The sequence below is a fragment of the Mya arenaria genome, chromosome 11 (genome assembly GCF_026914265.1).
Source record: "Mya arenaria isolate MELC-2E11 chromosome 11, ASM2691426v1".
Taxonomy (NCBI): Eukaryota; Metazoa; Mollusca; class Bivalvia; order Myida; family Myidae; genus Mya; species Mya arenaria.
Genome location: NC_069132.1, coordinates 68574102 through 68593148, shown reverse-complemented (window position 1 = coordinate 68593148; position 19047 = coordinate 68574102). Strand labels below are relative to the sequence as shown.

Sequence of the window (19047 nt, the reverse complement as noted above, 5' to 3'; positions counted from 1 at the left end):
ATAGTTACAAAATGCCGAAAATTGTGAATTTACTAAAGCATATTTAAAACAATAAAACAAAGCAAAGGCACTGTAAGATACTGAATATTAAGAGATAAGAAATGCATTTAAACATACTAGTTGACTTGAAAAGAGTTATAATATAATATGTATTAGTCAGTTTTGGGAAAAAAGTATTATGTTTTATTGTGAATGGGCGAAATTTCAGCCCTATTTTCAGTCAAAAAGAAACACTGATGGTTAATATGAAGTGGATCTATGTAGTTTTTTTTAAAATACAGGTAAATATGTATTATTTGTTGTCTGCATGATAATTCTGAGTTTATTTAACTATTTCATAGAAATGGTATTATCCTTCATTTACGGACATAAACTAATTATGAACACACTGAAGGGACACAATTGTACATCCACAATGATGTTTTTTGGCACGTGAAGTAAACTATAATTGCTTTTAATGAACCAATAAGTGTACAAACAATTCCATCGCTAATGGTGCGTAACTTACAAGATCGGAATTGCTTACCTCGTAATGAACCTCGGATGATAAATTAGGGGCTTTCTTGCCGAAGATTTCTGCCAACTATTTACATCTTGGACAAGCCGTTTGGTGCTATCGAATTTTACTGCTGTCTTAAATTAATAAACATTTCGAGCATAAAATTGCATAAAGCATGATCAAATAATAGAAAATAACAAGTAAAGCATATGAACAAATCTGAAAAATGTCTAAAACAATTTAAGGCGTTAAAAAAAAAATTGACTGACCCTATTTTTTCCTCCTGACCCTAAATTTTTATTTGGTCGTAGTGTATATATTTGCTTAATTTACTAAAAAAAAAAATGCATTTCTTTTCATTGAACAAATGAAAAAAAATATCATTTTATAAATAAAAGCTTTCTGCAATATTGATATACCCTGATATAGGTCTGTTTGGTTCAAAATCCCAGTTGTCAAAAAATAATAAATAAATAATTGAGATGTTAGTGGGTACAAATAACCTTTTTTTGGTGGGGAGATTGGGGGCGGGGGGGGGGGGGGGGGGGGGGGGGGGGGGGGGGGGGGGGGAGGGAGGGGGACCTTATGATAATTACTATTATTTCTTCTAACCTACAATCACATACACAAACAGCTTGCTTGAAAATATACAATATACAGTCCACACTCTTTATTATGGAGAAAGAAGTGAGGCTTAAATATTACACAAATAACAAGCAATGAAGTTTATTTCCCTGAATTTTTCGAAAACAACATAAATCTTTACGGTTGTAAAAGTTGAAGTTAATCATGAAAATAAATTGATAGCCAGCCATTTTGAAAAGCTAGCTTTGGTGCAAACTTATTAAAAGTGAGCATGCTGCCAAGTTTCCAACACTTTTCCCATCTGTCTTGTAATACATTACCCTGGAGACACTCCTTCCAATCTTCCGTGATTCTAAGCTCAGTAAAATTTGTTGTTGTGAGGTTTTACATGTGTTAAAACTTATTAAAATGGCAACCCATGGGTGCGTCCTATGGCGAGGGGGCGGGTGTCTGCGGGCCGCTGCTTCTCCGAGGTCAGTTTTGTTTTCCTCGCGCGGCAGAGGCACATGCTTGAAAATTCATTTCCTTCCCTCCCACCATTTTTCAGCTTGGATCCAATTGTGAATTATTATGCATGTCTTAATGCTTTTCTATCGTTTAATACTACCGTAAATGACTGGGTATTAGACGCCCTTTTTTCCCTCAGATTTCGATGCAAAAAAATGCCTGCGTAAAATACCCAGTAACAATTGTTTTAACTTTTTTTCTGAGGTCGATTTCAAGCCGAGAGTTTGTTTAGATTTATGTAGAAAGGGATGTTACTCGCGTCATATTGATCAAGTATATACGAGTTAAAACGGCAGTTAAAGATCGGGATACGGTATATCGTAAGACGTTTATAATTTAAACAAAAATATTTTTCGATTCAAGTTATTCAATATTATTTTGAATAATAAATTAAATTGAACAATAATTAAACTTGCATATAAAAAAGCAAAGTTGGGCACTGTCAAAATATTTTTTGTCAGTTGTACGAGAAGGTGTGAAAAACTCGACTGCCTTTTAACCTGTTTAACATACCAATACTACAAACTGTTGCGATAATGGTCTGGTTTTTTCTCACTTTGTCACATTCTTTATTCTTTTCTGTAGGTGTTGACATTTTGAGAACAAACCCGTACAATATCCTTAAGGTTTTTGCATAACTTAACTTTTCATTCTCGACGATTTTCTAATCATGGGTATATCTGACAATGTTGCTATTTAATTGCTAAGTCTTACAATGCATGAAATTAATTCTATAATAGCTAGTGTTTATTTTGCATCATCTAAGTAATATGTCAGAACGCTGAAAGGGCAATCTGGTGCGGACGCACTGTTTAGAAAATTGATGCATTTTTAGTGTTCAGCAGGAAATGCCCAGCGAATGCCTTTATATAAAACAGTGCCCATCATACATGTAGCAAGCTTCCAAAAAAGTCATTTAATAAAACCGTTTGTGGGTTTGCTTAACATAATTAAACCTTGTGACTAGATTATCAGTTTGAAAATGACAGTGTAGAATATTTCGGCAATTCGGCCACGTCATTGATGATTTTTCATTACCCACAAAGTTAATGTCATATTTCACTGTCTGTTTACTAAACAGCCCTTCTATGCATTTTTAGACATTTAAATACATGAACTAGTTCATATTTACAGTAATTTATTTAAATTTGATAACACCGCACAATTAATTTTGCCATATTGCAATTTTGCAGTGATAAACATTTTCCAATATTGGACTGTCACTGAAATTGATAACATTTTCTCATGTTCGGAATCAATTAGTTATCCAACAAAAGCTAATATTTTCTTAAAAAGTCTTAAATTTCATATTATGCAAAGGCGTGGCCGTGTAGCAGAAAAGATGAAGAAACTCAATATCGATAAATTTCCATAAATTTGTGTCAGAATGTGCTTAAAATATAAGGAATAAGTTTTCAAATCATCTATTGTATTTCAATATGGATCCGCGTTTTACAGATGGAAATTAGTAAACGGAATCTATTTCAGCGATTTTACTCAGCATATATGTTACGGTATCACTTTAACTAACAAATGCCCCTATGCACGGAAATATCAACAGTGGCATATTTTCAAATCATCTATTTTATTTTAATATTGAGCCACTTTTTACCGATGAAATATTATAAATAGAAAGTATTTCAGCTGTAATACTCAACATTTATATGGTGTCACTTGAACAGACAAATTCCCCCATGGACTGAAATACCTACATTGGCATATATTTCCAAATCGTCTTTTTTAATTCAATATTGGGCCACTTTTTACAGATGAAATATTAAAATCCGAACCTTTTTCTGCTGTAATACTCAACATATATATGGTGTCACTTGAACGGACGAATGCCCCTGTGCAAGAAAAAAAATATGAAGTGGCATAATATTTTCAAATCATCTATTTCAATTTAATATTGGGCCACTTTTTACGAATGAAAATTATTAAAACAAACTATTTCAGCTAAAATAAAACTATGCCCCTAATAAATAAACAAGAAGAACTATTTCTCACGTTCTAGAATATTGTTAGTGCTCAGTCCTGGTACTATTTTGATTATTCGAATTCTTCGCATTTCGAACTCCTCAGCCATGTTCAAATTTGCTAATGGATATCCAATCAAAATAGAGTGTAGGGATACATTACGTCAGTGAGGACCTGTATTCGCCCTGAAATTGTTGAGATCGTGTGCACAACCAAGAGCTAAAGCACAAGTGCCTTAGTCCAAAAATAAGCTATAATGTATTTCAATATTACGCCACTTTCCATCAACTGCAAAAAAATAAAACTTCTCTATAAAGAAATATGTCACTCAAACCGATAAATGCCTCTTTAAAAGTTAAATGCAAGGAAAAATATATAATAATATCAAATCACTTTATAAAGGAAAAAATGATTACAAAACTATTCTCTTTTTGTAAAGAAACGGAAATAATATGATATTTAAGTTTCATCAATTATTCCTTCTATTGCGATCAATGAATAAAATGCTAAATGTACGCGGAATGTGAGTAGACCCTGATAGCCTCATTATATCTATAAAATTTGAGTCAAATGGTTTTATCATTGTTCAAAGAATATAAAAAATTACTAAGGCAAATGTGCAAAAAAATAACGTTCGTAACATAAAGAAAATTTATTCCAAATATGATCTGTTAAGAATAATTAAGCACCCTTCTTATAAATTTGATACCAAACCAATTTATATCTAATCAATGCCTACTATCAAAACAAACTTAACACGAACTCAATCAGGTGTTATTTGGAAAAATGAGAAAATAATTTGCATAAATATTCGATAAATAAATTTTTGAATTGATTTGACTGCAGGTCATTTGATTAAATGCAGAGTAATTATTTTGTGTCAAACATTTTCTTTGTTAACAAGCACTTCTACAATAGAGGCAAGCATTTTAAATGCATAATATCAGCTAAAATTATATATAAACATCAATGAAATAATACTCTCTAACAGATGTCTTTTAAAAACTAAAAACATCAATTTCATTCAGGTATGGCATCATTTTAATTTTATTGATAGAGGTCATTTTAGTATTTAACTTAACTCCGTATTAACCCATAAGGTCTGACTCTATTTTCTGCTTATTCAGACATCGTTACTGACCTATAAATTATTGTTTGATAACCCTGAAGTTATGAATGACTTTGACACTGCAATATAAGCCGTAAAAGACATCATAAAGGCTAAACCACACAGCTGCAATAATTCTAAACCTACCACATTTTGGCAAAAGCTCTTTGGATAAGACACCTTATACAATACAGTATTCCACTTTGTTAAGTTCTGCTAATTTATTTGGTAGGGATCTTTGACCTTTCGATATCTAATACTAATAAGCTTCTTCCATTCAGATGTGAATATATGCAAATATTCTTCCCAAATTTAGTGTAACTGAAATATTTTGCATGACAAAATTGTTTGTCTGTTTGCCATATTCAAATTCAAATCCTGATGAAATTCATGGTCTAATTAAACGATGGTGGATTCACAAACAACGACTACACCACACTTTTATTAAACTGAAGTATCTCCACTAAATATTGTTCAAATGTCTAGTTAACTCAAGTCTATATAGCACAATGTCTAGTCAAGTCAAATCCATACAGTTCAATGTATAGTCAAGTCAAATCCATACAGCTCAATGTATAGTCAAGTCAAATCCATACAGCTCAATGTATAGTCAAGTCAAATCTATATAGCACAATGTCTAGTCAAGTCAAATCCATACAGCTCAATGTATAGTCAAGTCAATTCCATACAGCTCAATGTATAGTCAAGTCAAATCCATACAGCTCAATGTATAGTCAAGTCAAATCCATACAGCTCAATGTATAGTCAAGTCAAATCTATATAGCACAATGTATAGTCAAGTCAAATCCATACAGCTCAATGTATAGTCAAAGTCAAATCTATAAAGCACAATGTATAGTCAAGTCAAATCCATACAGCTGAATGTATAGTCTGGTCAAATCTATATAGCACAATGTATAGTCAAGTCAAATCCATACAGCTCAATGTATAGTCAAGTCAAATCCATACAGCTCAATGTGTAGTCAAGTCAAATCCATACATCTCAATGTATAGTCAAGTCAAATCCATACAGCTCAATGTATAGTCAAGTCAAATCCACACAGCTCAATGTATAGCCAAGTCAAATCTATATAGCCCAATGTATAGTCAAGTCAAATCCATACAGCTCAATGTATAGCCAAGTCAAATCCATACAGCTCAATGTATAGTCAAGTCAAATCCACACAGCTCAATGTATAGTCAAGTCAAATCCATACAGCTCAATGTATAGTCAAGTCAAATCCATGCAGCTCAATGTATAGCCAAGTCAAATCCATACAGCTCAATGTATAGTCAAGTCAAATCCATGCAGCTCAATGTATAGCCAAGTCAAATCCACACAGCTCAATGTATAGCCAAGTCAAATCCATGCAGCTCAATGTATAGCCAAGTCAAATCCATACAGCTCAATGTATAGTCTTGTTCAATCTTTAAAACCCAACACATTATCAAGACAAAAATGTATTGTAAAATGTCTTTGAAAGTCAAATCTATACAGCATAAGGTCTAGTCAAGTCAAATCTATACAGCTCAAGGTAATTTTAAGTCTTATATAGTCTCAATGTCTACTCAAGGCCAATATTTTAGACTCAATGTCTAGTCAAGACAATAGTGTTTTGTTCAATATCAAAGTAAGTCAAATATATTCAGCACTAAGTCTATAGTCATATCCAATCTATAAGACCCAATAACTAGTCACGGCAAACTTGTATTGTTCAATGTCTAGGAAAGTCAAACATTATAAACAGCACAATGTCTAGTCAAGTCAGATCTATAAGTCAAATCTGTGTACAGCTTGGGGTAATTTCAAGCCCTATATAAACTCAATGTTTAGTCAAGTCAGATCTATAAGTCAAATCTGTGTACAGCTTGGGGTAATTTCAAGCCCTATATAAACTCAATGTCTAGTCAAGTCAGATCTATAAGTCAAATCTGTGTACAGCTTGGGGTAATTTCAAGCCCTATATAAACTCAATGTCTAGTCAAGTCAGATCTATAAGTCAAATCTGTGTACAGCTTGGGGTAATTTCAAGCCCTATATAAACTCAATGTCTAGTCAAGTCAGAGCTATAAGTCAAATCTGTGTACAGCTTGGGGTAATTTCAAGCCCTATATAAACTCAATGTTTAGTCAAGTCAGATCTATAAGTCAAATCTGTGTACAGCTTGGGGTAATTTCAAGCCCTATATAAACTCAATGTCTAGTCAAGTCAGATCTATAAGTCAAATCTGTGTACAGCTTGGGGTAATTTCAAGCCCTATATAAACTTGTACGAAATGTCGCGAATTTGCGCGTACTTTGACGCTGCTGAAACCAGTCAAAAACTATCATCCCGCACACCCCAAGGGGTGCATCTTGAAGGGTTTAGCGTCCCCTACATGGAAAAATTGGTCCCAGCCTGATCACGTGTAGGGATGCTGAGATATCTTCGAGATTGCCGACCCCATTTTACGGCATTTTGTGCTGCATTTTAGTGTATAAAATAACGTTATAGGCGAATGAAAACTGTGACGTAATAACGTCAGAGATGCACCGACGTGCGCGTGACGTAGGGTATGGTGAGACGTAAATTTCAATACCAGAACCAAGCTCCTATCACTCTTGGTTCCGAAGATACCTTCGAGATTAGCTCCCCCTTAGTAGCTATATGGGAGCGCGTTTTGTGTACGAAATGTCGCGAATTTGCGCGTACTTTGACGCTGCTGAAACCAGTCAAAAACTATCATCCCGCACACCCCAAGGGGTGCATCTTGAAGGGTTTAGCGTCCCCTACATGGAAAAATTGGTCCCAGCCTGATCACGTGTAGGGATGCTGAGATATCTTCGAGATTGCCGACCCCATTTTACGGCATTTTGTGCTGCATTTTAGTGTATAAAATAACGTTATAGGCGAATGAAAACTGTGACGTAATAACGTCAGAGATGCACCGACGTGCGCGTGACGTAGGGTATGGTGAGACGTAAATTTCAATACCAGAACCAAGCTCCTATCACTCTTGGTTCCGAAGATACCTTCGAGATTAGCTCCCCCTTAGTAGCTATATGGGAGCGCGTTTTGTGTACGAAATGTCGCGAATTTGCGCGTACTTTGACGCTGCTGAAACCAGTCAAAAACTATCATCCCGCACACCCCAAGGGGTGCATCTTGAAGGGTTTAGCGTCCCCTACATGGAAAAATTGGTCCCAGCCTGATCACGTGTAGGGATGCTGAGATATCTTCGAGATTGCCAACCCCATTTTAGGGCATTTTGTGCTGCATTTTAGTGTATAAAATAACGTTATAGGCGAATGAAAACTGTGACGTAATAACGTCAGAGATGCACCGACGTGCGCGTGACGTAGGGTATGGTGAGACGTAAATTTCAATACCAGAACCAAGCTCCTATCACTCTTGGTTCCGAAGATACCTTCGAGATTAGCTCCCCCTTAGTAGCTATATGGGAGCGCGTTTTGTGTACGAAATGTCGCGAATTTGCGCGTACTTTGACGCTGCTGAAACCAGTCAAAAACTATCATCCCGCACACCCCAAGGGGTGCATCTTGAAGGGTTTAGCGTCCCCTACATGGAAAAATTGGTCCCAGCCTGATCACGTGTAGGGATGCTGAGATATCTTCGAGATTGCCGACCCCATTTTACGGCATTTTGTGCTGCATTTTAGTGTATAAAATAACGTTATAGGCGAATGAAAACTGTGACGTAATAACGTCAGAGATGCACCGACGTGCGCGTGACGTAGGGTATGGTGAGACGTAAATTTCAATACCAGAACCAAGCTCCTATCACTCTTGGTTCCGAAGATACCTTCGAGGGGAGCGCTCCCATATAGAGAAAGTTCACCTCTGCTTTGTACTTCATTAAAGCATTTTACTCACCTTGTAATCAATATCATAAACCAAAAAGGAAATAGTTATACAAAATTAACAGGCAGCTTTTAAATATTAATAGAATTAGTCCTAAAATCAACACATTGCCAAAACCAGTTAAATATCAAAGTTAAAATGATCTTAGTTAATCTGCATTCATCTTATGCACTTGGGTGTATGTAATATGTTCATCTATCAATCAGAATTTGTATGTCATTTAGAATCCTTTAATACATGTGTGTTTGTTTTGTTATATTTCGTTTTATAAATACTTTCATTATTTGCTAAATATGTCATTGTTTGGTCATATATTGTATTATGAATACTTTCATTATTTGCTAAATATATTATTGTGATGTCATATATTGTATTATAAATATTTTCATAATTCGCTAAATATATTATTGTTTAATCATATATTGTAATAGAAATATTTTCATAATTTGCTTAATATATATTTGTTTCATCATATATTGTATTATAAATATTTTCATAATTCGCTAAATATATTATTGTCGTCATATATTGTATTATAAATATTTTCATAATTTGCTGAATATATTGTTTTGTCATATATTTCATAATTTGCTAAATATTTTATGTTCAACATACCTATTAGTAACTATGTTTGTATTTTTGTCCAGTGACTGCTAATATACTTAATGAATTATGATGTATATGTATTCTTGGCTGGTCACAGCCTGTGATAATATTTAACCATGTTGTATTTGTTATATGTTAAACTGGAAGCAATAAATGCCTTTGTTGTTTTTACCCCATTATAGATACTTGCTTGGCTTCATTTAAATGCGGACATCGAAATGAACTTGATATTTGCGTATCTTTAAGTGCATCTAGGTCGTATTGGAACTCGGGTTGCCTTGGTCACTGCGCTAACCGAACAATTGCGTTATAACCATGTGTTTTAATGGAAGTGGAAATTAGTGATTCATTTAGATGGAGTGCTGTGAAAGAGGTACTATTTATTTAGTTAACTGCAAGCAAAATGCAACAGTTGGAAATGAAATAGGCAGACTTGATTAAACACTTTCTAATTCAAATCTGGTCAATCAATACTTATTATATCTTAAAGAAACCAAACACATATTTGTAACCAAAAACTAAACAATATATGATTGAAACCAGAACAGCCGCAAAATAACTTTGTATTTGAAATCACATAAGTAAATATGCCTAAGAGCTCTAAAAATACATAAATTCAAAATGGCAAAAAGTGTGACAGCAATCATAATTACCATCTCCTTTTTTACTACTGCAACAGCATCATACTACCTTAATTTACATCAACAACAATTAACAACTGCAGTTTTTAACTAATGTGGCACAAATTGGCACTACCCCTTTAGCTACAGCAACAATGATTGGAACTACCCCCTTAACTACTACCACAATGATGACACTTCCCCTTTAATTACTACGACATTGATCAGCAATACCCAATTATCTACCACGACAATTATTGGCACTACCTGTTAACCTACTACATCAATGATTAGCACTATCCCTTTAACTACTACGACAATGATTGGCACAACCTGTTCCCCTTTAACTACTAAGATGATGATTGGCACTACCTGTACCCCTTTAACTACTATGACAATGATTGGCACTACCCCTTTAAAGCTGCACTCACTCCAACTTTTTGATTTATTCATTTTTATACGCCCGAAGGGTCGTATTATGTTATGGCCTCCATCGTCTGTCCGTCTGTCTGTCCGTCTGTCCGCCCATTAGCAATTCCCTGTCCGGGCCATAACTTGGTAACTAATAAAGCGATTTTCAAATAACTTTATACAAATCATCACTACATTAAAAGGATGTGTCGCGCGCAATTTCCAGGTCCATACCTCAAAGACTAGAACCACCATGGGGGTGCGTTAGCAAATCCTTATCCGGGCCACAACTTAGTCACTAATAAAGTCATTTTCAAATAACTTTATACAAAGCATCATTACATTAAAAGGATGTGTCGCGCGCAATTTCCAGGTCCATACCTCAAACACTAGAATCACCATGGGGGGGGGGACGTTAGCAATTCCATGTCCAGGCCATAACTGGGTTACTACTAAAGCAATTTTCAAATAACTTTATACAAATCATCTCTACATTAAAAGGATTTGTCAAGCATGCTTTCCAGGTCCGTACCTCAAAAGCTAATTTCACTGGGGGGCGTTAGCAATTCCGTGTCCAGGCCACAACTTTGTGTTACTACTAATAAAGGAATTTTTAGAAAACGTGTCCTAGCCACAACTTTGTAACCAATAAAGCAATTTTTAGATAACTTTATACAAATTATTGCTACATTAAAAGGATGTGTTGTGAGCACTTTCCAAGTCCTGCTACTTTTAAACTTGTATTCTCAGATTTTCTAAGGAAGTTTGTAAGCCTTTGTTGTAAACACTTCACACCTAGTAAGCAGTATACTAGCATAACCTAAATGTTTATTAAAGACCTCAAGCCGAATCTTCTTCGGGCGTATAATGCTCCGTTTCGCGGTGCTCTTGTTTGTCTTGGAACAAGACGATTTTTGCGAAAACGCATGGAAACTACAACAATAATGACTGGCTTTCCTACTACGGCACTGATAACAACTTCTAGATTATGAACCAGTTCTACTGTGACAGTGGTCAGTTCCTTAACTACAACAACAATGATTGGCTTTACTACTATAACCACACTGATAACAACTTCTAGATCACCAGTTCTACTACTGTGACAGTGATCAGCACTACCTTTTTAATTACAACAACAATGATTAGCTTGGCTACTTAGTATGGCAAAAGTTGCCATGTCACAATGTGGTCAGTGGTTGTAAACTGCGTATGTATGGTAAGTTTATTAATTAATGCAATTGTGCTATTCTTTCACATTAGAAACAAGAACAAAATACCTGTACTCATATTTTAACTGGAAGAGACCAACAAATCTAGATACATTATTATTTGCTGGAAATCAATGTTTAATCGGGATAAGCCTTCTACATCCATTTAAAAGATGTGCAGACATTGATTTGGCTTTGGGTGGCTAACGAATTACGGACCATGGACATTACGGACCAGATTTAGGGACATTACGGACCAGATTTAGGGCCACTACGGACCAGATTTAGGGACATTACGGACCATCTTCGGAAACTTACGGACCATGATTTAAACGTTTTTTTGTTGTTTTTTTTAAATTATTCACTCATTAGTTTTAAATTCGTTAATAAATACTTGAATATGAGTGCTCAGTATGACGTTATATCTTCCAATTAAACTGTGAAAAATCCCGTGAAGTTCGAAAAGTTCAATATAAAATCTTGTGAAATTCCAAAAGGTGTTAAAGACCTATGTATTTATAACAATCATGTGAAAAATAATGAACGAAATTTGAAAGATTGGTAGAAGCAGATAGAAAGGCAAGTTTCCCTTTTTGCCCGTCGATTGAGCCTCGCGTGCCAACCCTCGACATCGTTGTTGGTACGGATAGAATGGCCGAAGACGAGGATCGTCTCGTCCTATGATGTTAAAATGATATGTTTTAAAGACAAGATATTGGTTAATCAGTGGATACAAGATCTTTTCAGTTATGTGGCATAGGAAATTGTGAGGATGTAAACCTCAACTCTTGCTTTATATTAAATAAACGATGTGTGTTTGTTCCAATTCTTACAAACTGATGTTTAAACTGGCAATTTCTGTTGCCTTAATTAGTGTCTATTAGTTATAATTGTACCCGTAATTATCGGCGGTATATTACAAAAGAAACAAACATTATAATGACAACCTTTAATTGGCAATCATAAAAGAGTGAAAACCCATTGTAACTGCGCACTTTCAATTAAAACAGACGAAACGGAAAACAAACAAATATGATGATCCAAAAAATATTTCAGAAAGCAATCGATCACATATGAAAACATTAATATTCACATTTACAAGTATAAGATAAACACATATTGCGTACAGTATTATTCACATTATTATAATATTTTATTAAAAATACATTGATGTTTAACATTGGAATTTCAAGGGATTTTTCAGTTACATTAAAGATAATCGTCATATTGAGCACTTATATTCAAGTTTTTATTAACAAATTTAAGACCAATGAGTGAATAAATTAAAAATGTTTAAAAACATTATAAATCATGGTCCGTAAGTTTCTGAAGATGGTCCGTAATGTCCCTAAATCTGGTCCGTAATGTTCCTAAATCTGGTCCGTAATGTCCATGGTCCGTAGTGTCCGTGACCCTAGCTAACGGAGCTCGTAAAAATATGACAAGTTCTAGAAAAATCCAGTAGGTTAAGATTTTCAAAACTATTTTTAACTTTATTATGTTCAGTCAGTGACATTTCTAATCCAGGATATTTCATTCTTAGAATTATATAGCATATTTGTCATTTAAATCGTTCATTGAAAGAAATGTGTTATTAATCAAATATTAGTAAAAGCCGTCTGTAACAGTGTACATAATTAGCTAAAACCCATGATTTTGATACACATTTGTTATTTTGAAGGCCTTATATGAAACAAGGCACAACCTGCCTTAGACGAGCTCTTGTAATTTTGCTCTTTGATATGTACAAAATTTCAACGAGTTTCTTGACTAGTTCGTATGGTCACTGGTAACATAATTACGATGATTTATTTCAATACATAGAACATAAGTGTATGCATCTGTATCCTTGCTTAAAGGTTGCAGACCACACCAAAAGGAATCCCTATATTTTACATTTTAACAGTATCAACTTCTCATTACAAATACTCCCACTCCTAATGATTTGCCATACTTTATTTTGTCATACAAAAAAGTGCATTTTACAAAACATGAGCGAGTCTTTTAAGAAAAGGTTGCATATATTTCTTATGGCTCAAGACCACAGTTATCTGCCCCCCGTTGACCATGATCCGGATGTGAATACAGAAACAAAGAGTGCTTGTGTTCAAGTATCAATATTTTATTAAAATTGAATGAAAAAGAAGCAAAAAATGTTCTTTTTGCAGAGAACTTGACTGAATTTGACACTCTATTGCAGAAATTGATAGTTTTCAATGTAAATATTGGAAAAATCATAGCTTGTGGAAGTCTGAAAATTAGTTGTTTGTAGCCGATTGACTCCCTGGCGGAAGGGTTATGTATTTGAACTCAATTTTGACAGTCGGGTCAATGGTTAACATGGTGTTTTCTTGTGATTATATTTTGTGTCTTGAATTGTTCTAGAGATGCCATGTCCTTGTTTTTCAATTGGGGTGTGTATAAAGTCAAAAGCCAGGTTAGTGTCTATATGAAACATATAGTAAAAATAACTGTGGTCTCACGCCTTATAATCACCGGGTGAATGCGGTGGTTTTGTCTTCGCGCCAAAAAGAGCGGGGATGGGCCTTACCTAGGGTCCCTGGGGTGCGGAGGCATTTGGCGGGGATTTTACCAGAAGTTCGTCCCCTCAGGTCGGGGATTTTATCTGGGCTTGGCTGGACCGAATGTCCCTGCTATTCTCCGGACCTGGGGGCCGTGGTTACAATTGACTGGTGCATTTTAAAGGAACAAGGCGGCAGCAAGGAGTTCCTTGGATGCCGTGAAGTTGAATCACGTGATGAAGTTTCCCAAGATGTATTCGTACATCTTTATAACAAGAACTCAAATCCATTAGAAAACCAATTAAATTGTAATTAGATTCATATTTAGACAATCATCTTTTGTATATGACCGATGGGCAACGACGGATTTAAGGCACTTTAAACAGATTGTATCGCTAAGTTATTCCATAATAGTAATTAATTAAAGTGACACTCTTATTCAAAATCAATACATACACATGTATACCAAACATCAATTTTGACTGATAAACCATCAACTACTCTCTAAATAATTCATTTATGGAAAATATTAATTACTAATGACAAGATTGTAACCGTGTATTTAATAGCAGAAAGCGCAAAAATATTAAATGATTGGTGAATACTAAATACTAAAAGATTTACTGTGGTCTACTATAGTCTCATAAGGTAGGAATACCGTGTTTTATGATCATTTCTTTCAAATTAAACTCGGTATCCTTCATTAGAACCATTGCTTTTGACATGTATTCATCCTTTTTTGAGTACTTAATCAATATTTTTAATTGTGGTAAATCTTATTTGGAAGTAAGAGTGCATCTTTAAGTATATTAATTGCGGTCGTTCAACGTTTAACTTTTATCTCAATACTGCCACATCGTAATTTTCAGTTATTTTTTTCTTTATTAAGGTAGTTGAACTATGCTCCAAAATGAAAACATGTCAATTATTATAATAGTTACATTTGTTAGGAAAATAACATGTATGTATATTTACAATGCAATATAGAAACCCTATTGCATGCATCAAACTTTTTATGATAGGTTGGTAAATATTTCTACTTTTTGCTTTACTGCATGAACATACGACAATTGCAATATAATGTCTTACCATCATGTATAACAAAAGAATTGCATTGCGCAAACATTTAGATTTAAGATATATAAACACTGTTTTTGTTGTGAACGCGAATACCTGAAACAAAACTCTTTTTCACAGACGACGTCAATACTATGAAAAGTTTGTTGTCTTTGACCGGTGACCAATAACAAATAAAAAAGATTTTATTGTATTATTGAGAACCAAATCATAAATATGACATAGGTTAATACATAATAACAACTCGATTACGTCTAAGTATGTTGATTTTATGTCACAAATAGAGACTGAAAATGTTCAAAATGCCACATTGGTCAATACAATTACAACAGCCAAGTGTTCAGATCTGCAATATAGTTGTGAATTTTCACCCGGGATTAAAAAAGAACTAGTTTTGAGATTGGATTGATCAAGAAACGTTACTGACTTAAGGCTATCTTTATGAATCCTTTAAGAAACCAAACCTAATTAAGACAAAATGTGTTCATTTGGGTCCTAATGGGAGTAATTGGTACTTTCCGCAAGAATCTTACCTTTACGGAAGTTTAAGTATGCAAATACCGTCACACAGTGAAAATGCGTCAAGTTGAATACCTGAAGAAAAAAGGAAAACAATTACACAACAGCTGCAATTGAAGTGTGTGTTTTACATACTGTAAACACACAGTGATTACAAACTGATTAATTTAAGTTATTTATTCATAGTAGTAAATGGAATGGCCAACATATACAACCTTTATAACACATAAATGTGCTCGAATATATCGATGGCAGTAAGACATTGATCTTCTTCAAAGACAGTTCCTGTTTGCTTTAGTACGTAAACGTAAATCGAAATCAGATATCGTTAGATCAGCTCATGGACATGAAATATTAAAAGAATTAATGCGCCAGGGTTAAAAAATGTGAAAGCAAGCCAGAATCTTTAATTAATCTTGGTGAGGAACCGAGAAGCCATCGATACATCCCAGCCTCAAATATGACCATAATAAAAACATCAAATTATTTTGCATCCATTTCTGCGGTACGCAGTTCCATAATCCGTCATTATAGCAGCTTCACTTAAGACTTCATGACGGCTCGGTCAATTGACTCATTTAGGCACTTAGATTCTTAATTTTACTCCTGGAAAATCCTAAAATCAAAATCTATGAACCTTGACAGATGGGGCAGAACTGTAAATGCATAACCACTGACAAAAAGAGAATTTCAATAATTCCCAGTCTTGAAACTGTAATATGTGTAAATTGGCGAATCTCCAATTTCCACAAGCGCTGGCACTTTCAGTAAACGGTTGAACCGCTAGCAGTTAAAACTGCACTCTCACAGATTGAACGTTTTGACTACTTTTTTTTGTTTTGGAACGAGCCATTTTTGCGAAAATCCATGGAAACCAATTATACATGTATATAAGACTGCTTACAAAAAATAGATCGCAGAAACGGTTCACATAAATTATCTTTAGCCAATACAAATTATTTTTAGCCAATACCTTTCTCATAGATACACTTAAGTGTTTCATGAAACTCAAATTCAGATCGATCTGTCAACAAAGAATCGCCTTTTTTAACTATCTAGCAGGTGCCCGTTATCTTTCTGCTGTATATACTTAGCGCTGGGATCTGTGATGACCGCTAGTAACGTTTTAAGTCATAAAACATTAATTTTCGAACGGAAATATGAACATCTGCGATCTGATCTTTTCGTTCAGCAATCATTCACCATTGGTATGCAGATATTTACGCAAAAAATTGCCCTTTCCAAGACAAAAAAAAAATTGTTAAAACTGTTAATCTGTGAGGGTGCAGCTTTAACACACAGGAATTTGACTCAGTGTTTGGTCAAAAATGTAATATTAAGTTATTATATGACCAAAAACTGACAAAAAAACAACAACAACAATATCGGACAAAAACCAGGTCTTTGTCCGAAATTGTTGTTTTTTGTCAGTTTTTGGTCATATAATGACTAAATATCTCATTTTTTAACCAAACACTGAGTCAAAGTCCTGTGCTTTAACATTGACATATGCATTGTTTTGCATCCAATTTCTTTGATTAGAATATTTGTACCAGCATGAAGATGTATTTCCATTGCATCAGTGAAACAGGTATTGTGATGATTTTTTGCAAACAAGTTATAATTCTGAGCTTGATTTGGTCATGGGTATCCTGCATATATATTACAGGCCTTCTAACCGTTGATAGAACCCTAACGCTCCTCCAGAGACACACGTCTGCGTGTATTTTGCCTTTAACCGTATTAAGGAAAGACGATATAACTAATAAAGACGGAATTAACGCTCTTGAGTACTTTTCATTTCAATGGCTGTCAAATAAATTTTCTGTCAAAATAATCGATTTATGCAAATTACTATGTAAGTATTCGCTTTCTCATGATTAAAAATCCAGAGGAAGTTTACAAATTATTTGCATTTATGTGACCTTGTGTGAAACATGATGACATAATGGATTAGGGGGCAAAACATCCGATTGTATTTGTGTCTTCCGTCTTCGTGAAATTCGTCTGCTGTTTGGCAGCACTGTCACGGGACTATTACATAATGTTAATAAATACGGTTTTAAATTGAGTATGTATAGATGTCATTTTCAAACTCCAAAACATTTCTTTTGTTGTTATATGCTTTAAAATTCCATATCAGAATCTTTATTTAAAGGGACTTGTTTTCATTTATATTGTTTGATAAAAATGTGAACAAAATGTTGTTTCGATGTCAATGATAAAACAAAATAAGAAGTTTAAATTATACTTTTATTGTAAATAATTATTATAAGATGTGACAGGAAATCCTATATTTTAATAGTTGGATTAACTAAATTCTGCCAGTATCTGTTCTTTTGGTGTGTGTTTAAAACAATAATAAATAAACTGTGAGGAAAAGTGGCATACTGGTTGAGAAGCAGTTTCCGATAGAAAGCAGTTTCCGATGTAAAGCAGTTTCCGACTTAAAGCAGTTTCCGACAAATCGGTTTTTCGCGTACTTTTTTTTGATCTTCATAAAGAAGGTATTGCAATTCAATTATATGGTTACTAGGCAATCAAAAGTTGAAGTTTTTACCGAGACACGTTAATAACTTTTATTATTATTTAATGTTTAATGATTATTTTTCAATTTGTACACAAACTTGCACGTGGGGGATCGTCACGCACAGCGCATTCCGCATGCGTGTAAACCTAATTTGCATATCTATGAATAGCTACAAGGTTGTCCTTAATTGACTTATACAAACGATGATCATTGTGTACATATTTGCGAACACTGTTGTCATGCTAGTTTCACACCCACATTCACTAAAATGATTACAAACCCAAGTTCTTATTAGAAATGAAACAAAATATCATTGATATTTAGTGTCTGCCTGATTTCCAGAATAATGATTGACTGGCGTAAGTTTTTAGGTTTTATTTCTGGTAAATGCTGATAAATTAAATAATAGTTCTCGTATTATAGTCTTCTATTTAGTATATTGAATAAATGGATAAAACACACACAATAGGCACCTGAAATCTGCCGCATATTTGATTTGTCGGAAACTGCTTCTCGTCAACAGCTAATCAGAACAGTGTAAGTACCCTCTTGGCGCCCCCATTAGATACACTATATGTGACGTCACACATGTGAAAAATATATCAACAATAGCAGCTTGAGCTGTAGTTATCTAAAATGTGAACAATTTTAGTAGGAATTTTAACTTGTATGAATAAATCAATAAACACTTGTAAAAACTGTCGGAAACTGCTTCTCAACCACTAAGGCTTTTACATACACAGCTGATGAGTAATCGCCATAGCTTGCATGTGCATGCCATGAGAAATTAATCCAGTATATATCTGCTTGGACCTCATGATGAGTCAGTTCAGCATCCCTGCAAACTTCAGAAATTTTGTGGCTCAAAATTTGATTTTTCGTTAAAACCGAAAAGCTGCAGATTCAAATTAATGTAGCAAAATGGTAAAATAAAGCCCGTACAGTAACTTCAAATTGTTTAAATATGTAAAGGTTTATGTTTAGATAAAGTTTTAACAAACATTAAATAAAAAGCTA

General features: G+C 34.3%; 1 protein-coding gene across 3 annotated transcripts in view; it reads left to right on the top strand.

Moving 5' to 3' along the window:
- The first annotated feature begins 14484 nt into the window (after positions 1–14484).
- The window catches only part of LOC128208301 (lysosomal-trafficking regulator-like), an 86753-nt gene continuing 82190 nt past the window's right edge, over positions 14485–19047 (top strand). For 2 of the 3 annotated variants that reach the window (XM_052911845.1, XM_052911843.1), the window contains exon 1: positions 17296–17358. The gene's annotated coding sequence lies outside the window, so the exon portion shown is untranslated. Of the gene's footprint in view, positions 14553–17295; positions 17359–19047 lie in introns of those variants that run through there. The other variant, XM_052911844.1, reaches the window with a different exon arrangement.